Consider the following 22,673-nt stretch of genomic DNA (forward strand, 5'->3'; position numbering starts at 1 on the left):
AGGAGAGGAGAGGAGAGGAGAGGAGAGGAGAGGAGAGGAGAGGAGAGGAGAGGAGAGGAGAGGAGAGGAGAGGAGAGGAGAGGAGAGGAGAGGAGAGGAGAGGAGAGGAGAGGAGAGGAGAGGAGAGGAGAGGAGAGGAGAGGAGAGGAGAGGAGAGGAGAGGAGAGGAGAGGAGAGGAGAGGAGAGGAGAGGACAAAGAGAAAAGGACGAGGAGAGAGAAGTGAGAGAAGTGAGAGGTAAAGGAACAAAGGAGTAAGAGTAAGAGGGTAAGAGAGCGAGGTTGGGGCTGAGCACCCCTTTTTATGGTCTTCACTGTTGCTAGGTAACTGTGGAGGAGTTTAGCCTGAAGGTCAGAAGTTTGGGCCATTGTCTATGTGACTAATGACTATGCTTCTCTTGTGGGGGCTGTGGGAGGTGGTACCTTAGGCAGGGGCCAGAGTTCCAGGAGCATGAGGGAACGCCTACCGTGTCATGAAGGTGAATTAATACCATAGGGGTTCAGACCTTAGCTCGACTGGATGCAATTCCTCACATTTTATTATGAAGAGAATTATAAAATGTCTGAAGATAGAAAGAATGGATTCTAAGGCTCTGTCTTCTTGTCACGTGAAAGGCTAACAATATCCCATGCACAGCACAGTTTAACTCCAGTGAACATCAGCCAAGTCCACGCTGGCCTCTTCTCCTGGGCCCTTTGGGGCTCAGCTCTTCTTGCTGCTGTTATAACTAAAAGTGAGCTTGCACTGTGATTTCTTACCAGTGTGCCTGAAGAAAGAAGGAGCCATCCTTCCACTTATAAAAGCAGCATGTGTGACCTTCTTTTGTTTCATTTGCTGAATTAGTCAGAATTCTCTCTAAGGCTAATTTCCATAAGCAAAATTTGGCTTCATGAGCACAGACTAGCCACTGCCTGGTTTGGGCTATCTGTATTGGGTAATGCACACTTGCTAAAAGGCAGGATGCTTTGGGACTATTTAACCTAAATGCAGATGCCCAATCTAATTGCAATTGAACTTGGAATTATTACATACATATACGCATGCACATCTTACTAATGGACTTGCTATCATTCAACCTAACTTATCTAGCTTTATCACAGCGAAGCCAAAATTCTACCACTTTAAAGGGCCATGTGATACAGATGGTTGCTAATTTTAATCTCTACTGAAAAGTTTGGAAATAGAAATTTATACTTCACATATAGATAAATATAGTTGAAGTACTTATTGCCAAATCATAGAAAGGATGCCAGGAGACTGCGGTAAGACCAAAAATGTTTAATATAAGATGTTCTATGAAGTATGAGCTTGCATAAACTATCAATCACTGTTCTATCATGCATAAATAATCTTCATGATTTTGAACAGTATGTGACAAAAAAGTATTCCCAAACTTTACATACTGGAGAGCAGACATCTCCTTATATATTACGTAAGAGACATTTTTGTAAGTATGTACATATGGTTCTTGTATTTTTGTCAATATATTTGTTTTGTTGCATTTATTTCTCATATAGGTTAAAAATCAAAAATAAAACAATGATCATTATAAAAAATAAAAATAAAATAAAAAGAATACAGCAGGTGCTGAAAAAAGAAATCCTAAATTTAGCTGCTTTGGTATTTAATTTAAAATGATAAATTATGTTATAAAGACATGCCAGTTTTTAACAATATTTTTATATAAATAAAAGAGGGAATAAAGTATAAAATAACTTTTAAATTCCTGAGCTATCACTTAAGTTGGAGCTCTCAATTTTAGAAAAGTAGGAAGAATAGTAATAACTTGCTAAAACTTTTAAGAACCAAGAGTTTTAGAATTTATAAATACGCTAAATGTTTACATTAAATTTATCCTTTGATATCTATGAAAAAGCTGTCAATCACTGTTCAATAATGCATAAATAATCTTCATGATTTTGAACAGTATGTGACAAAAAATTATTCCCAAACTTTACATACTGGAGAGCAGATATCTCTTTTATATATTACTTAAGAGACGTTCTTGTAAATATGTACTTGAACTTGCACAAGTTCTCAATATAAAATGGTTCTCCTGTACAATCACTTTACTGTGCCACATACCCATGGTCATGCTACTCTGTCTTGTCCCCAAGAGCAGGAGAGGTAAGAATCTATGGGCTGAGAACTTTGAAACCACGAACCAAACAAACACTTCCTCCTTAAAGTTCATTACCTCAGACATTTTTCCTTAGTCACAGAAACTTAAAACAAAACTCTGAGTTTGAATATTTTAGAAGTCCATCCAATTTTCTTGTTTTAGGCAGGTGTGTAGTACTATTGAAAAAGAATTCAAATCACAAGACTTGCTACAAAAAATGATCAACACTATGCCCAATGCCTACTCTATTGCAAATTATTTAAAAATACATACGGAATTACCTGGATGTCTAAACCACATATAGACTCAATAAAGAATGAGAACTACAGATCAATTTTCCTTATAAACATGGATGCTAAAATACTTGCAAATTTAACCCAAGTACACATAAAAATGATCATCCACCATGACAAAGCAGGCTTTGTCCTAGAGATCCACAGATGGTCAATACATGAAAATCAGTAAGTGTAATATACCATATAAACAAACTGAAAGAAAAATGATATAATCATTGTATTAGATGCAGAAAAAGTCTTTGGAAAAAAATCCAACACCACTTCATGATAAAAGTCTTGGAGAGATTAGGGATACAAGGGACATACCTCAACATAATAAAGGCAATTTATAGCGAACCTATAGCCAACATCAAATTAAATGGAGAGAAACTCACAGCAATTCCACCAAAATCAGGAACGAGACAAGATTGCCTGCTCTATCCGTATCTATTCAATATAGTCCTTGACATTTTCGCTAGAACAATAAGACAAGTGGAGGAGATCAAGGGACTACAAATTAGAAAGAAAAAAAAATCAAAGTATCATTATTTACAGAAGTTGTGACAGTAAACGTAAGTGACCCTAAAGATTCCATTAGGAAACCCCTACGGCTGATTAACACTTTCACCAAAGTAGGTGAACACAAAAACTAGTAGCCCTCCTAAATATAAGTGACATGTGGTCTGAGAAAGACATCAAGGAGCGGATCAAGAGGGTCAATGGAATCGTAACAAGAATCAGGTCTAGTAGGGTCCCATAAGGAAGGCTTCCTTCCAGACTGGATGCTGGCAGAAAGCAGGTGCTGTGCACACTGTGTGCATGCACATAAAAAAATAAAAAACAAAACAAAACCTGTTGGTTTTATAAACTTCAAAATAGACTCTCACTGTGTAGACTAGACTATATTGAAATTCTCTATGTAGCATGAGCTACCCTACAGCTCATTATCTTCCTGTCTTAGCATTCCCAAATTCTGGAATTAAAGGTTTGAGCCATCAGGCCCAATGTCAGTAAATCTTATCTCCCAGAAGAGTGAATTAGAATGAGGCAAAAAATAGGAGCGAATAAGGAAGTGATGGTTGTCTGCACAGGAGGAACCATCTGTATTTTGTGAGTCACCGGGAGACCTTATGTCTGTGTACACAAAACAGCATGGAATGATCTTATTCTGCCTCACTTCACGATGGCTTCCTTGTGATGTTGACATTAGTGACTGTGAAACTTGTCGTGAGAATTTTGGTTTCTTTAAAGACTCAGAAATGTTATATGACTATGTTTTGGTTTTAAACCCGGGTATGGGATATGGGGCTGCTTCAGATTGTCCACAGCAGCTGACTATGATTCGTCTCCTGCTCTGGCAGGGGCGGTGATTCGCCAGCTGAAGATAGTTTACACTTGGAATTCTGGGGACTCTTGAGAGGGTATAAAATGCCAGCGCCTCAGAGGCTGTGGCAGCTTCTCCTTGCCCTGCTGCTGCTGGTGCTGCTGCTGCTGCTGCTGCTGCTATTCCTGCTGCTGCTGCTGCTGGTTGGAGATATCCTGACAAGGAAGATCAAACTTGTCCCAAGGAACTCTCACCCTTAATCAGCAGGAAGTAGCTGATTGATATCTATGCCCCCTTCCCCTCTAACCTTCCTCTCCTATCCAGTGTTGGAGGGTTGGAAGGGTAGAGCAGGGTGGTAAGAAAAAGAACCCAATAAAGTAGCCAAAAGTCTGGTTATAGAAATTGTTTATGCTCAGCAAGAGAATAGCGAGGTTCAATACCTAACAGCGCATAGGTAGAAAGGGAGGGAATGTTGCCAGCACTCTTAGGGCTCCTTGCTAGACAAAGACAAACACTAAAATATCAACTCCATTTATTTACTGAAACTGCCACCTGGCACAGGAAGGAGATTTCAGGAATGATAACTTGAAGGTTCTGGAAAAGTTCTTGTTGTTTGTTTGTTTGTAATGAATTTTCAACCCAGAATTAACAAGAGGAACTAAAACTGGATGAAAGCAACCAATCAAACGAATACACTGAGGTACACTGAGGGAGAAGCCGAGAGGCCTCATGTTGGGATCTATCTCCTACCAGCCCTTTCTCTGAGAGGGTAGGACTCTTCTGGAATGAAGTTTTTGCAATCTGTTTCTCGACATGACTGGGGAGAGAACTGCCTTCTGACTGGTCATACAGAGAAAGGTAGAGAAACCATGAAAGTATTAAACTAAGCTTTATGTCTTGAGGAGAGAGGAATCACCCTTGGGATTCAGTGGAATCTAATGATCTTTTCTAATTTTATTCAGTCGCAGCTACTCAGCAGGACAGGCTGCTGTACTCTGGGGGTCATGTGTTGAGTCAGCCCCGACAGGGACCAACCTGTAATTATCAAATCAGCTCCCATTTTTAAACGTTCATTTTTTCCTCGGGAGGAATATCAGCGTCTATTAGAACTGGGTGATTTCAATTAGTGATAGTTCAAAAATTACCTGTGTGGGCAGCAAAACGGGCAGATCTAAGAGTGAGAGGAGGAGAGGTACAACTGTAAATGCAGTTAAGATGTATACTCTCTCTACGATCTCATTAGGAAGAAGGTTCATCTTAGAGCTAAGTGAATGCAAGATTTCGAATGTCTCAGCATTCTAAGGATGCTGAGACAAGAAAGGAGGCCAGAAAAGTCGGAACAACTTGGATAATCTGATACTATAAAGGATTGTGCTTATCTGATTGCTAGTAACCAGGCACTTCCACAGCCAGCCCGAGGAGCCCAGCAACATCAGAACATGCCATCACATTCCCCATTCTGCGCATGCGCTACATTCCCTGCTACCTGGCTAGGTTCCTGGGATTCTCCTCCCATCTCCCCTTTTATCCCTCTAACTCCACTCAGAGGCAGCCTCTGTACCCCTTCCCCCCTCTCTGAGTAAACCCCCCACATGTGATTGGTGTGTGACTTAATGGATTCTGCCGCATAGTTCTAACACTGATAAGCTGGTGACAGTAGCTATCATGATGGTGCTCTAGTGAAAGCCTAGCTCTACAGCAGAATGATCAGAACCATGAGTGCTTCTGAGTGGCCAGCAAGGTAAAAGATGCAAATGATATTTACTTCGCTTAGAGCTACGGATGGCAGAGGTGACCTTCATGAGACATGAGATGTTCAAAACTGGAAGCGGGAAGGAAACCAGAGCAGACTGAGCAGGGCAGTAACGGGAAACGCAGAGATGAAAGGGAGGGCGTGTGCCAAAGCAAAGGGTCCAACTTCGGAGGTTGGAGTGAGTAAAGGACTTTTAATAGTTCAAGGGATCCAGATGTAAGAAAGGATAGACTTTGTAAAATTATTTGGAAAGAGGGGTCTGGTGAAATCTGACCTGATACTTACTTCATTATAATAGGGTAGAAGAGAGTGATGGGGATACAGGCACTGTTGCCAGGACAACCAGGGGGTCCATTCTGATGCCTCCAGTTTCACATTCTTACAGGAAGAGAAAGAAGCATCGAACAAGCGTTCGGCAGTGTGAGGAGACCAGACATAATTTTACATGTTTTCTTTATGTTTCAAACAGAAGAAAGAACATTCTACAGTGAGGATTATTCTTTTCTTCTTCTGTTACATTTCCTTGGTGGGTAAATTATTAAAATTTGAGCACAAAAGGAATCACTGCCCTTTGGCAAATATTACAGAAAGGTATGCAGCTGGTTTATTAATCAGAAACCACAAAATATTTTACACACTGTTCTTGATACACTCAAAAGAAACCCTGAATACAAGCCAAAATTGTTCTTGTGTGGCATATTTTTTTTCCAAACCAGTAAGAGAAGTACAAAAAGTCTTAACAAAAGAATGCACTTGGAAAAAAAAATCTCAATTTTGATCTTTCTAGGCATGTTTTGAGAGAAAGAAAATACTTTATTGATTTTAATCTTTTATCTCGAAAAAAAAAAACAAAAAAAAAAAAAACTAGTCAATAGTCTCACACTTTGAAAATGTACAGTCCTATATGATACATTGTATTGTAAACATAATTCTAGTCGGCAATGTCATTATTTACTATTTAGATTCATTCCCACCTATTTGGTTTATTTTTATTTTATGAGTATGGATTTTATGCTGACATGTAAGTCTGTTTACCACTTATGGTCTATGCCTGCAGAGGCTAGAAAAGGCTACCAGAGACCTTAGAACTGAAGTGAAAGGCAGTTGTGAGCCACTATGGGTGCTGGAAAGCAAACCCATGTCCTCTGGAAGAGCAGCCAATGCTCTTAATCAGTGAGCTTCTTTTCCACCCAGCTATCTGTCTTTAATTCCATTTAAGAAATTCTTTTTAATTTGATGTTTTTGAGAATTTCATGTATGAGTACTGCATGTATATAAATACATACCTACTATATACAAATGTATGTATATATATTTATATAGGTATATAGTTTATATATATGTATATATGTTTATGTGGTTATATATTATATATATATATATATATATATATATATATATATATATCACATATAACTATATGAATAAACCAGCAGAGTTCCCATAATGTGGCTCATATGCATGTGTTTAGATCTGACCATTTGGTATTGAATGATCAACTAAGTGACACACCCCCTGGGGAGACTGATTCTCCCTCTCAGCAGATATTAATTATCTGCAGCTTTTCATGTAGAGGTAGGGCATGTAAGCTGTCCCCCATCCATGCTGGCATGTACACTGGTGTCCTTATTTTTAAAGTCTCATTTAGGCAATCATATTGTTAAGGTTTTGTAGATGCAACTCCTCTATAATATACAGAATACACTGTCACACAGCAGATGTCCCTGTCAAATGAGACTTATAAACTATACTTCTTAACCCATTCAGAAAACGAAAAAGAAAAAGAAAAGAAAAAAAACGGAGCACTTCTAAACGTATTCTATGAAGCCAGTATAACGTAATTCTACTATCAAAACCAGTGGAGGACACACACAAACAAAATGAAACAAACTACGGAACAATACCCCTATACCCAAAGAACAAAGATACGAAATTCCTCACTAAAATACTTGCAAACCAAATTCAGGCGTGTGTGTGTAAAAATGAAAATTAATTAATGTATATTTACATATAAGCAAATTAATATGTGTGTATGCACCCATATATGTGTAAGATAATAAACGTAATAAATTATATAATGGATTTAAAGACAAAAATCCTTTGGTCATCTCAGTAAATGCAGGAAAAGGAAAGACCTTTGACAAATCCCAGCATTCCTCCATGATAAAAGTTATAGGCTGATTACATGAAGAGGGCTGGAGAGAACATTTTAAAAGCTGTATACAACAAAAACACGGGACCATCCTCTTACACAGAGAAAAACCTAAAGCAATAACACTGAATTCAACAACTGATGGAGATGATGGAGCTGTCCATGGTCTCACTCCTTTCCAATACTGTGCCAGAGGCCACAGTCAAATCAACAAGAAAAGAGAAAGAGATGCCAGAAAAAGAAGAAAAAAAAGATAAACCATTGCCCATATCATCCCTACTTGAGATGATATCACACATAAGAGATTCTTAATAAGAGATTTTACACATTCCACCAGAGAACTTTGTGAAGTGGCCAACACTTTTAGCAAAGTAGCAGGGTTTAACAATCAACTTAGAAAATTCAATAGCCTTTCTATAAACCATCAAACCTACTGAGAATGAAGCCATGGAAATACTCCTATTCTCAATTGCCACCAAAAATAAATAAAAAAAAAATACTGAAGTATATGGGAATAAACCTAGCCAAGTATGCGAAAGACCTCAAGTCGAAGGTCTTGTGAGTATGTGTAAGGTATATATAAAGCCTTAAATCTGTGGCGAGATTGAGGAAGACCCTAGAAGATGAGAGGACCATCCATGCTCACATATTGCAGGAGTTAATCCTATGAAAAATGTGCTGGTTGGTTTGGGTCAACTTCACACAAAGTTGGGCATACCTGGGAAGAGAGAATCTTTACTAAGAAAATGCTTCCATCTATTTGGCTGGAAGGTAAGTGGGGGGGGGGGCAGTGTCTCGATTAATGATTGATGGGGAGGGTGCAAATCACTGTAAGTGGTGCCAACCCAGGGAAAAGTAGTCTGGGCTGCGTAAGAAAGCAAATTGAACGAATCATGGAAATCAGTGAACAGTGATCCTCCATGGCCTCTGCTTTTCTCCTGCCTTGCATGCCTCTAATACATCCCTCCAGTGATGAACTGTGACCTGAGAGTTGTAAAATGAAATTAACTCATTCCTCTGTTTGGTGTGGGCCATGATGTTTTATCACCGCAGTAGAGACTCAGACTAAGACAATGTCCCCACAAGAACTTTGGGAGAATGAAACAAATGTTCTCTCCAGTTTGTGTGGTTGGGATCAGAGCAACCTCATTCTTTTAGCCTTTTTGTACCCAAAACGATTAAACGAGAACAGCACCTGCTAGACTTCCTGTTCCTCTCAGCGGTGAAATATTAGAAACGGTCATAGATCTAAAATTCCTTTCACTCCTTAGTTTCAGAGAATTCTGTATCCAGGTGTAGAGAAGTTCAGAAAAAGCAGTCGTTTTGTGTGTGTGTGTGTGTGTGTGTGTGTGTGTGTGTGTGTGTGTGTGTGTCTGGACACCTTCACTGATTCAGGACTCATCTCTCTTGCTACTGATACGATTACAAAACCATGGCTTTCTGTATTTGTTTTTTGTTGTTGCTTTTTCTTTAAGATCTTACTTCATTTATTTCCTCAGTTTTGAAGGTTAGTCATTCCTGAGCAACTGAATAATAAGATAAAATATTTCCCTCCACAGTATGTGCTTAACATGGTGCCAGGTAAGCATGGGCACTGTTTACAGCACTGTCTCTGGGCAAGCTCCCTTCATTGGTTGGATCCACCCATTCCTGGCCTAGAGTGCTTTTCTTTCTTCCCACTGTTAGCCTTCCTATTCCCAACTACCTTCTTCTTCTTTCTTCCTCTCTCCACTTTAAATCTGTGTTTACAAACAGTCCTGCTAACTTTAAGAAGGAGCTAAGTTGGAAGTTCTTTGACTTCTTCAAGGTAAACATTTACTAGGATGTTTCCCCAAAATTTTGCTTTGCCGGGCGTGGTGGCGCACGCCTTTAATCCCAGCACTCGGGAGGCAGAGGCAGGCGGATTTCTGAGTTCGAGGCCAGCCTGGTCTACAAAGTGAGTACCAGGACAGCCGGGGCTACACAGAGAAACCCTGTCTCGAAAAACCAAAAAAAAAAAAAAAAAAAAAAATTTGCTTTATGCTTTTTGTTCGGCTGTTTGTTTTTGTTTCTTACTAAGACAATTTAGACAATTTATATTGCTTACCTGGAAAGAAACAGGTACTACTGAAATCAATTTATAGTGCTTTCACTTTTACTATGTTATGGGAAGATAAAGGTTCATTAGTTATTCACTGAATAAAGGAAATTATTTCGATGGAAATGATGACATTCTCCAGAATAATTAGATTTGAAACAGAATCCAGCTGGGAGACCTACTAAATTAACTAGCAAATGAATCAGAGAGTAAACAAACCACAGTAGGACACCTTCCTTCTAAGTGTCTGCCTGTGGAGTTCTTTTCTGATTCTATTGGTTTAGACTCCAGCTGATCTATGGGAATTCACCATTGTTTTCTGCAATGTCTCATTTTTTCCGTTTTGTTTCACATTTATTTTTATTAAATGTGACTCTCCAGTGTCAGACTTTTCCACGAGAAATCCCAGGAAGGCTCAGAATCATCTTTTTATCCTTCCAGTGTCTTCATTAGAGCACACCGAACACTCGAAAATAATTATTGTAAATGAAGGCATTAGCGAAGGAAGACAATTATCTTAAATGAACATATTAACAAATGAAAACGTGTTGTTGACTTCCTTACAATAGTGAGGACTGGCTTCTTGCATTCTCCTTCCCTATAATACTTATTGGCTCTTCACTTCAAAGAGAATCCATTTAAACAATCCTTCTTGTACCATCAAATGTTTTTGCAAGGTTTGAAAAGGTAACAAATTCCATATAACTCAGGAGTCTTTTGTTTTAATCCACACCTTCCTGTCTTTCAGTCCAGGGATGGATGTCAGAAATTATATGTAAATGTTTTCCCTTTTGGGGGGTAAAGTCTAGATTTTTATTATAGGGAGCAACATGCAATATGCACCAGACATAGTGACATGAAGAGAGCACTTGTCACCTGAAGGATGAAACTAAAGGGAAGATCTAGAGTCATGAGTACTGTGTTGTATCTTTTTCAGAAGCAATGGATCAAGAGTACTTCCATGTTTCAAAAACTAAAAGAAAGTCGAGATTCTGCACATATGTTGTGGTTGTCTAGCTTGAGATGTTTTGGAACCCCTAACAGTGTGAGTGGGGGCTGTCTCTAATCCTTGCATGCTCTTAAAACCCTTTTCCTCCTACCAGGTTGCCTCTTCCAGCCTTAATATGAAGATTTGTGCCTAGTTTTATAATAACTTGTTGTGTGTGTTTGGTTGATATCCCTGTAAGGCCTGCTCCTTTCTGAAGGGTAATGGAGGAGGAGTGGGTCTGGTGGAAGGGGAGGTCAGGGAGAAAGAAGAGGGTGTTAGTAGTGGAGGGAGGAGAAACTTGGTCAGGATGTATCATATGAGAGAATAAATAAAAAGGAAAAAAGAGATTAACAGAAGAGACTATTGGGTTGAAACTCAAAGGAAGCAGCATTTGGTGGACTGAATCTGGAGAATTGAGTATAAGAAAGATTAGAGCTTTTCAGGGACCATGATCTTAAGGAGTAGAGACAAAATGTGTCCAAAGTATGTTCAGGCTGTGCAGCTTTTTAATATAGCTTAAGTTCTGAAGAGGATGTACAGCCACCCTTTAAAAGGTCCAAATTAAAAATCCAAATTCTTCCATCCCGCTAACAATCAAACCCAAGTGTTGGAGCATGCTCCAGGTATATGATGCCTGAGATAAACAATTAGAACTTTGTATCTCACCACAAATGTCTAATCTCAGAAAAGAAGATAATATAAGATTTACCCCTATCACCCAGAAGAACAGCTCTCACCACAAAGGAATAAAAGACATGGTTCATTCTGTAACATCTATGAGTTGCCTTGGCCAAGGAACACAGATTTAGATCACCCCAAATTAAACGATCCAACATGGAGGCAATCTCATGAAGCTTTATAGATTTACAGAACAAAGAAAATTATAAACCAAGGCAAGTTCAAAATACATTGGTGGGCACATCAGAGAGGTAATTCCAGAAAAATGGGGGGGGGTGCCTTTGTGTAGGTGCTATATAGATAGATGCTACTATATAGAGAGCTTTGATAAAGATGCTCTGTGATGAGAGTCTTAGCTTTGAAAATTCCAACTTGTAATACTGGCCTCATTCTTGGACAGTCCATTGTGAGGTCAGACCACAGATGCAGGTCTTGCCTTTCCAGGTAGGTTCACAATGTTGGCCCTACCCCTGGGCAGCACTTCCTTGTATATGGCACATTGGTTGACATCTGAATATAATGTTCCCCTAACAATTCTGGCTCTGACCAGCTTTCTTCCTGTTTGAATACTGTGAAGCTTTGATTCGAAGATTTTCTTTCCCCCTGTAGTCTAAAGAAATTCTAATGGTCAGAGTTCTGTTTGGTTGACTGACACATGCTCTGAAATCAGCTCTGGAAAGTTGTTTTTTAAAAAGACCTAAACAGTGCTTGCTTCGGCAGCACATATACTAAAATTGGAACGATACAGAGAAGATTAGCGTGGCCCCTGCTCAAGGATGGCATGCAAATTCATGAAGTGTTCCATATTTTTAATGTATTCTACCCAATTCATTCTATGAAGCCACAATTACTCTGATACCTAAACCACAGAAAGACCCAACAAAGATAGAGAACTTCAGACCAATTTCCCTTATGATTATCGATGCAAAAATACTCAATAAAATTCTCGCTAACTGAATCCAAGAACTCATCCTGACCAAGTAGGTTTCATTCCTGGGATACAGGGATGGTTTAATATATGGAAATCCAACAATGTAATCCACTATATAAACAAACTCAAAGACAAAAACCACATGATCATCTTGTTAGATGCAGAGAAAGCATTTGACAAAATCCAACACCCATTCATGATAAAAGTCTTGGAAAGATCAGGAATTCAAGGCCCATACCTAAACATGATAAAAGCAATCTACACCAAACCAGTAGCCAACAAAGTAAATGGTGAAAAGCTGGAAGCAATCCCACTAAAATCAGGGACTAGACAAGGCTGCCCACTTTCTCCCTACCTATTCAACATAGTACTTGAAGTCCTAGCCAGAGCAATTCAACGACAAAAGGAGATCAAGGGGATACAAATTGGAAAGGAAGAAATCAAAATACCACTTTTTGCAGATGATATGATAGCATATATAAGTGACCCTAAAAATTCCACCAGAGGACTCCTAAACCTGATAAACAGCTTCAGTGAAGTAGCTGGATATAAAATTAACTCAAACAAGTCAATGGCCTTTCTCTACACAAAGGATAAACAGGCTGAGAAAGAAATTAGGGAAACAACACCCTTCACAATAGTCACAAATAATATAAAATACCTTGGCATGATTCTAACTACGGAAGTAAAAGATCTGTATGATAAGAACTTCAAGTCTCTAAAGAAAAAAATTAAAGAAGATCTCAGAAGATGGAAAGATCTCCCATGCTCATGGATTGGCAGGATCAATATAGTAAAAATGGCTATCTTTCCAAAAGCAATCTACAGATTCAATGCAATCCCCATCAAAATTCCAATTCAATTCTTCAACGAATTGGAAAGGGCAATTTGCAAATTCATCTGGAATAACAAAAAAACTAGGATAGCAAAAACTCTTCTCAAGGATAAAAGAACCTCTGGTGGAATCACCATGCCGGACCTAAAGCTCTACTACAGAGCAATTGTGATAAAAACTGCATGGTACTGGTATAACGACAGAAAAGTAGACCAATGGAATAGAATTGAAGACCCAGAAATGAACCCTCACACCTATGGTCACTTGATCTTTGACAAGGGAGCTAAAACCATCCAGTGGAAAAAAGACAGCATTTTCAACAAATGGTGCTGGCACAACTGGCGGTTATCATGTAGAAGAATGTGAATTGATCCATTCCTATCTCCTTGTACTAAGGTCAAATCTAAGTGGATCAGGGAACTCCACATAAAACCAGAGACATTGAAACTTATAGAGGAGAAAGTGGGGAAAAGCCTCAAAGATATGGGCACAGGAGAAAAATTCCTGAATAGAACAGCAATGGCTTGTGCTGTAAGATCGAGAATCAACAAATGGGACCTCATAAAACTGCAAAGCTTCTGTAAGGCAAAAGGCCCCGTCAATAAGACAAAAAAGCCACCAAAAGATTGGGAAAGGATCTTTACCTATCCTAAATCAGATAGAGGACTAATATCCAATATATATATAGAACTCAAGAAGGTGGACTCCAGAAAATCAAATAACCCCATTAAAAATGGGGCTCAGAGCTAAACAAAGAATTCTTACCTGAGGAATACCGAATGGCTGAGACGCACCTGAAAAAATGTTCAGCATCCTTAATCATCAGGGAAATGCAAATCAAAACAACCCTGAGATTCCACCTCATAACAGTCAGAATGGCTAAGATCAAAAATTCAGGTGACAGCAGATGCTGGCGAGGATGTGGAGAAAGAGGAACACTCCTCCATTGTTGGTGGGATTGCAAGCTTGTACAACCACTCTGGAAATCAGTCTGGCAGTTCCTCAGATAATTGGACATAATACTACCAGAAGACCCCGCAATATCTCTCCTGGGCATATATCCAGAAGATGTTCCAACTGGTAAGAAGGACACATGCTCCACTATGTTCATAGCAGCCTTATTTATAATAGCCAGAAGCTGGAAAGAACCCAGATGTCTCTCAACAGAGGAATGGATACAGAAAAAGTGGTATATTTGCACAATGGAGTACTACTCAGCTATTAAAAAGAATGAATTTATGAAATTCCTAGCCAAATGGATGGACCTGGAGGGCATCATCCTGAGTGAGGTAACTCAATCACAAAAGAACTCACATGATATGTACTCACTGATAAATGGATATTAACCCAGAAACTTAGAATACCCAAGATACAAGATACAATTTGCAAAACACATGAAACTGAAGAAGAACGAAGACCAAAGTGTGGACACTTTGCCCCTCCTTAGAATTGGGAACAAAACACCCATGGAAGGAGTTACAGAGACAAAGTTTGGAGCTGAGACGAAAGGATGGACCATCTAGAGACTGCCATATCCAGGGATCCATCCCATAATCAGCTCCCAAATGCTGATACCATTGCACACACTAGCAAGATTTTGCTGAAAGGACCCCGATATAGCTGTCTCTTGTGAGGCTATGCCAGTGCCTGGCAAACACAGAAGTGGATGCTCACAGTCATCTATTTGATGGATCACAGGGCCCCCAATGGAGGAGCTAGAGAAAGTAACCAAGGAGCTAAAGGGGTTGGCAACCCTATAGGTGGAACAACAATATGAACTAACCAGTACACCCGGAGCTTGTGTCTCTAGCTGCATATGTATTAGAAGATGGCCTAGTTGGCCATCATTGGGAAGAGAGGCCCCTTGGTCTTTCAAACTTTATATGCCTAAGTACGGGGGAATGCCAGGGCCAAGAAGTGGGAGTGGGTGGGTAGGGGAGTGGGGGGGGGGTCTGGGGGACTTTTGGGATAGCATTTGAAATGTAAATGAAGAAAATACCTAATTAAAAAAATAAATTAAAAAAAGACCTAAACATTTTAATAAGAAAAACACACTATGAGAAAATAACATCAAAGAAATCTTCAGAGGGAGGGAACCTCTCTCCTGTGATGGAATGAGGTCTTATCTTTGCCCAGTAGGCCCTTTGTGTAGGATTGTATTTGTATAAGAAGTGGGCTGGTAACTATATTGTTAAAGAATCTGGATAAGAATTCCTGGAAAGAAGCTGTGCCTGCAGAGACTGACTGTTAGAACTAAATCAGTGTAGGGAGTTTGTAATGTGTGGGTCCAGTCTTATCACCTTACATTAGCCTAATTCTATCCCCACCTCCAAGAACAATCTCTTTCTCACCTCTGTGTCTGAACTAAGTTTTTGTGACTAAAATGTTAAAAAAAATAAAATCTTTTTGGAATCTACTAACAGTAGGCTACTAGCTTCCATCAACCCCCAAAGCTAAGATGTTTTATCCAGAGAGATGTGACCAGATTCTATGACTTCTGAAACACTGTACAGCAGTGGGGGGGGTAGCATCTATGACTGGACCTCAGCCTCACAAAGGTCTGCCCAGAGGCAAGAATAGCATCCACAACTTGGCAACTGAAGAACTGTCCAGAGATGAGAGCAGCATCTGTGACCTGACCACCCAGGGATGTGGTGAGTATCCGGGGGCCCAGGAAGGAATGCTAAGAGTAGAGATTAATGAAACAACCAGGCAAGGCTACATCCATATCCTGTCTCCCCATTCACCTCTAACTCGTTCACATTTACCTATTCCTCCATATATTTAATATTCAATCCCTACTTACTAGACTGTCTCTGCAGGCTCTTATCTCCCTCTCCCTCTTCCTCTTCCTCCTCCTCTTCCTCTTTCTCCTCCTCCTCCTTGTTCTTTTCTTCTCTTTTATTCTTCTTCTTGTTCTCTCTCCTTTCTCATAAAGGAAAACACAAAGAGCAAACACATACACACACAACAAACACATACACACATACAACAATCACATACACAGCAAACACGTATACACAGGAAATACATAGAAACAGCAAACATGCATAACATACATACATACATACATACATACATACATACAACAAACACATCTATACCTAATGAAAATACACACACAACATATATTCCCAGCAAACACACATATACACAGTCAACATGCCCATTCACACACAGCAAACACACACACACACCAGCATACTATAGTGGCACTTTATACCAACACATTGGAATGTGCTTTCTCCAACAGTGTTGATTAGAAATAAGTCTTCTAAATAAGAATGACAGAGGGTGAGAGCTGAGAAGGATAAAGGACATGGGAACGCCCTTAACAGGAAGAGCAAGCCGTGTGAACACAGGCATGGGCCTGATGCTTCTGCCAGCTGCTTTGCCTATAGATCAGTGATGTGGAAGTGGGAGAGAGAGAGAGTGGGGGAGGAGAGGAGGAGGAGAAAGACCCTGCTAACCATGGGAAGAAGCAGCAAATGCATCTAGGAAATCATGTTTCTGTTGGACCCAGTTGTCTCTGCAGTAGACTTCTGATTGTCTTTCCCATTTTTCCCCTTGCTGATTATTTTTATTTAAAACTGAGCATTGGATAAATCTGCATTTGTGCTCAAATTCAGTAGACCTTTTATTGAAATAATTAAATAAATTAATAGCCTGTTTGTAGTCTCTACTGAATACCAAGATAAGAAAAAACTCGGAAACATGGCATTAAGTGTAAACCATAAAAAGTTAGGTGCTCTCATGAAAAACTATCCCAAAATACTGACGTGGGAGTCTGGAACACTAGGCTCCACTGTAGCTCTCGCTGTGTGTCTTAGGGTTTTATTGCTATGGAGACATACCATGACCATGAGAAGCCTCAAAAAGGAAAATGTCTAATTGTGACGTTGTACTGGCTAGTTTTGTGTCAACTTGACACTGGAGTTATCACAGAGAAAGGAGCTTCAGTTGAGGAAATGCCTCCATGAGATCCAACTGTAAGGCATTTTCTCAATTAGTGATCAAGGGGGAAAGGCCCCTTGTGGGTGGGACCATCTCTGGGCTGGTAGTCTCCGTTCTATAAGAGAGCAGGCTGAGCAAGCCAGGGGAAGCAAGCCAGTAAGGAACATCCCTCCACGGCCTCTGCATCAGCTCCTGCTTCATGCCCTGCTTGAGTTCCAGTCCTGACTTCCTTTGGTGATGAACAGCAGCATGGAAGTGTAAGCCGAATAAATCCTTTCCTCCCCAACTTGCTTCTTGGCCATGATGTTTGTGCAGGAATAGAAACCCTGACTAAGAGAGGCATGCTTACAGTTCAGACATTTAAGCCTATTATGGTCAGAGTGGGAAGTAAGGCAGCACAAAATGAGACATGGTGCTGGAGAAGGTGCTGAGACTTCTCCATGTTGATCCACAGGCAGCAGGAAGAGACCGTGTCTCCTCCTGGGCATGGCTTGAACACAGCAGACCTCAAAGCTTGCCCCTTCAGTGACACACTTCCTCCAATAATGCCATACCCACTCTAACAAGGCCAGACATCTCCTCATACTGCCACTCTCTGTGGGCCAAGCATGCACACACATGAGCTTGTGTCAGCCATACCTATTCAATGTGTGTCTATGACTTGGAACTAGCTTGTGACAGGCATTGGTAGCAGTAGCAAGAACCAGGGGGCTCATATTCTAAACAGCAAGCAATCCAAACAGTACTACCCACTGGGGACCAAGTACTCAAATGCCCACGACTATGAGGGGCATTTACTGCCATAGCGATTCCTAAGGGTAGTGTATCCATTCTGTAATCCACACGTATCTTTAAAAATAAAATGACTAGACTGGCAGAGTCAACAAGCCCATACATATAAATAAATAAATAAATAAATAAATAAATAAATAAATAAATGAAAAAGGAAATAAAAAGTTACTTTCATCAGCAACATCTTCTAAAGGAAAGGACAAAGCATCCCCTATTGAGGGGTTTCTGAATTGGGCAGTCCCTCCAACAGCTTTCTTTGTCTCCTTTAGTACATGACAGTAACTACAGGTTGCTTGGGCAGCAGTGAGTTTCCTCAGTTGGATGAATGTTTGCCTAAGTTACCTGTCTGAGCTGCATTAAGCATCCAGGGAGCTTCCTTCATCAAGAGAGCAACAGCCTGCCCTTCTGTCTCTGACCTGTCAGTGAAGCCAAACAGCAGCAGCAGGTTTATAAATGTATCCAAGCAATTTCACTGTTCCCGAGTTTAAGACACACTGTCTTAACACAGATCTGAGATGCCTACAGCTACCAGACTCTGTTACGTTCACCCATCTCTACCACGGGTTAGGACTGCCCTTGCCATATGAAACCACAGCCCACTCATTTTCACTGTTTCCTTAGTCTGTGTTCAAGACTGGGAGATTTTAGCCCAGTTAGAATTTCCAAATAACAGCTGGTAAATTTTTTGTCCATGGATTTATATATTCAGCCACAGCTGCTACATTTCCATAAGATTCTAAATTTTTTGTTGTTGTTGTTTATTTGTTTCTGCTTCACTGAGAAGATTGGCAGGAGCTCTCTTCAGTCTTGCAATTATTTCACCTCAATACATTTGACTTGTAAACACCAGAGCCCAGAACTCAAAGCTAATCACGACCATAAAAATTATGTCAGCAGAGGAACGGGTTCAGGTTGAAATTGAAGTGCTTAGCCCCCCAATTCTAATTCCTAAAAGAGAAGACAGGAGATGGCTGTCTCGGCAAGGGACAGGGGAATTAAGATTCTGCCTCTCCTTTGGGTTTTGCCACTGTGGACACACTTGAGCCAAAGAATTAAAGTTCTGCTTGCAATTACACGCTGGAGGAAGGTAGGCCAGAGGGCCTGGTGCAGCCACAGAAAAGAAAGGGGTCAGGGGAGATCTATTGCCATGCCCACAGTTTACCTCAGATAATGCAGGCTTCTCCTGGCTTTTGTGTCATCTTTTCTGTTATTTTGCAACACTGCCACAGACAAGAATCCCATTTTCCTCTTTCCTTATTTGGTCAGATTGTATCCAGTTTTCTCCAAACAGAGGCAGAATCCCTGAAGTGGCTTGTACATCGGTGTGACCCAGGAACAATGAGCGGGAAAAGACAGTGAGCCCTGCTGAGCAGGCTGGACCGCTGCGGGATGGCAGGACTTACTGCTGGCCCAGGCTTTTGTGTCTGAGCAAGGCAGATGTTCTGTGTGTGCAGATGGGAGTTTGGGATTCATAAGACAATTTTAATTAATGGTTTCATTCAGCCATAAAATATGGGCACTTTCTGTGTAATGCAAAACATATTGGGAGCCTATGGATTAAAATATGCTAATTTTATTTTTATTTTTAATTAAAGTCCTATTCCTGTGCAAGAATGAGTTTTAGAAAACAAATGTGTTGTTAGGGGCAATATATTGGCAAGCACACGGGGCAGTTTGGAGATGTTGGCTCTTATCAGTAGGAGCAGAGAAAGTCGCTGTGTGTTTACAGTTAAGTTAAATCTAGATGGAGCTTTGCCCTACTGTCCTTTGGTTACATTATCACTGTACTATCCAAGATTTTAATTCAATAACTTACAAATTTTAGCAGTGTTCACACTTCAGTTTAACTTATTTGAAAATCTGAAATGGAAATAACAACATTAAAGTAGTACTGTTTTTCAACGAGTTTGTATCTCTGTGTCACACCAAAAGCTTTGCTTGGGCTTCTGAGCCCCACGGGGTTAAGATGTTAAGCCTCACAGTGTGAAGATCCTCGTTGACTTACTGATTACATTTACACTGTAAGCAAGAACGTCTTAGCCACTGAATCAAATCATAACTAATCAGCTGTTATTAGATCTTTTGACCCGCTAGTGACAGATCAGAAAAATAGATTCTCTAGCCTTTTTAATCCTTACTTAAGTCTCTCAAACGTTAGTGGCTGTGACTCATAAATGTCCGTGTTCTTTACTAGTCACAAGATGAACGAACTATGCAGTGTGTATGTGTGCATAGGTAAAGCAAAATACCGGAGCCCACGGTGTTTCCTATTTTATTCTGGTCTAATCTTTAAATATTCACTTAACCAAATTAGTTACATTACCCACTACTTGGTTGCTACTTTCAATTGGAAAAAATAAATACTATTTTAAACTTCATTTTATTGCATTAAAATAAATGGAAAGCCACTTAGACAACAATAGCTTTGTAGCAGTGTGACTTCACAGTTAAACTCTGAGATATTTATTATTAGTTCCCTGGCTCAGATGTAAAGGACTCTTAGAACAGACATGAGACCACACGAAACAGTTGGTCGAATTGGTTTAAAGTATTTTTAGTATTCTATTGATATCATTTTGGTACCAGCCTTAGAACTAATTCATGTGAACTCCAGTACTAAGAACATGTTTCTCTCTTTTGGATGCTTTTTCTTGACAGAATAAGAACCCTCTGCAATGCTTTACTGCCCTCTCCACCTCAGTTTTGAGAAACCACTGGCCTGTTTTGTGTAATTGTGGGGGCTTTGTTCCCCTGTCATTCCAGAGCATGGGAGCAGCTGATTCAGTGTTAGACATAATACCAAGCACTGTGGTCCTCACACACCACTTTATGAGCTTAATGACTGCCTCTCACAGGGTTATATTCTTGCTCACGGTGAAGCTGCCCAGGTTTCTCAAGACAGGTTTCCTGTAAAGACCAAAACTATGATCCTCTGGGGCTGTAGAGCAGAGCAGCTTAGAGTTAAGCTTAGTACAGGTGCTAAGCTCCTGGCATGGTAACACTGGCTCTTCCTGTATATTAAGTACATCTGTTTTGTTTCTGCGTGGCGACTGACTGCCTTTTTACTCTCTCAATATTGCTTCTTTCATCTTTGATAGGTAGGTAATAAAGGCATGCCTGTCTTTGTAGACCCTGAGCATCTTCCCAGCATTAAGCCCAAGTCTTTGTTCTCTTCTGCTTCGTATCTGCATAACACGCATTAGCAATGTGCACACGGTGCTGTGGTTTTCCCAGGGCATTCTTACAAGTCACATCATTCATGTTTTTTTTCTGGTTATAGAGCTCACACAGTTTAGTTTCTAAGCCCACACACTAAGGAAAGTTCGAAGAACTATGAAGCATGAACATAGAATAATATCTATTGTTTTTCTCTCTCCAAACACTCAGGACATTGCTTGGTTTATCTTTTGTTGATTAACACAGACCTCTATCTGCACACGGACATTTGGAAAGTCTGGCTTCACCAAAGTACGTTCTGTTGCAATCTCTTTTTCTTCTGTCATCTTTTCACCTGGTGTTGTTCAGATGACAGGCTGCCATTGACTTCACCAGTGCCTTGGCTTCACCAGTGCCTTGGCTTCACCAGTGCCTTGGCTTCACCAGTGCCTTGGCCTCTAACCTTTTGCTCACTTCAACTGTTGAATCTCTTAAGTTTTTCTTCCAGCTTTGTTTCTTTATTTTGAAACATGTGGAGTGGGGAAGCAAGAGTGGGGTTGGGCGTGTCCAAACCTCAGAAATCTTATCCTCAGATGGGCAGGAGTAGGATCATGCCATGCCCTGGGGTCTGCATACCTGGACCACATAGTTCTGCGCCCCTACCTTTGCTCCTCCGAGGAGGTCACATAGCCTGGCAACCATAATGACTCCCTCTTCTTAAGAGGTTATGCCCCGCAATATCTGACGTTTCTCCCTATCCATATGAGGTATTCTGAGCACCTTGGCCACAGCCAACGATGACACTCTCTTTAAAGACCCATATCCACTCCCCAAAGGTTTAAATATCCTTTGTTCTACCAATTACATGCTCTGTCTTGCTGAAGCCTGCCTCCAGAGAGTATGTTCTTGGCACTCATACTGGTTGCCTAAGGTCTCCATCACCCCTCTTAGGATCCACTGGCTGTGACCTAGGTTGGGTTGGTTGGTCCCCTCTTACAGGTAGGGATGCCAGGACAGGAATGACAGAAATACAGGAGCACTGATGACTAATTGGGCTAGTGTCACAAAATCCCCGGATGATTTTTTTTTTTTTTTTTGGTCAGTTTGAGGAACTCAATAGGAATGTCACCTTGAATTTGGACTAGGTTTTCAGGTTGATATGTTTACTCAGATTATTGAGTTAGGATTAAACCTGGCACATTTACCAGCCATTCATTTAATATCAGATCCTTTCTCTTTAGACTTTCGGTAGCTAGAGATGGAAAGGTGATTTATCACATTCTACCAATGTTCACTCTTAGCAATCAGGTTAAATATATATTTAAAACACTCAACCCTGAAAAAATTGGTGACGAGTTAATATTAAAACACCCAGTAGAACATTGTATATTTTAATTTTAAATTTGTGACTATAATTTTTTCTTCATTGGTACGATGTTTTATAATGTCCACATTTTGTATGTTTTTATTATTCTGCATTTCACTTCCTCATGAGTATCCAGCCACATGTAGAGTGGGTCTTTACAGTTCAGATCACTGACACATCTCAGTCTGCCCTGGAAATACACTCACACATTCCAAAGTCATCCTCACTCATTTTCTAGGTGACCTTCAAGCCGGTGAATTTAACAAACAA

The 22,673-nt window shown here is 40.2% G+C and overlaps 1 non-coding gene across 1 annotated transcript; it reads left to right on the forward strand.

Moving 5' to 3' along the window:
- The first annotated feature begins 12,073 nt into the window (after positions 1–12,073).
- On the forward strand, positions 12,074–12,180 carry LOC115029526 (U6 spliceosomal RNA). The gene has a single exon (XR_003835087.1). It is a non-coding gene; the product is annotated as a U6 spliceosomal RNA (small nuclear RNA).
- Positions 12,181–22,673: the final 10,493 nt, after the last annotated feature.

This window comes from Mus caroli, unplaced genomic scaffold, assembly GCF_978045245.1.
Source record: "Mus caroli unplaced genomic scaffold, Mus_caroli_1 scaffold_16, whole genome shotgun sequence".
Classification (NCBI taxonomy): domain Eukaryota; kingdom Metazoa; phylum Chordata; class Mammalia; order Rodentia; family Muridae; genus Mus; species Mus caroli.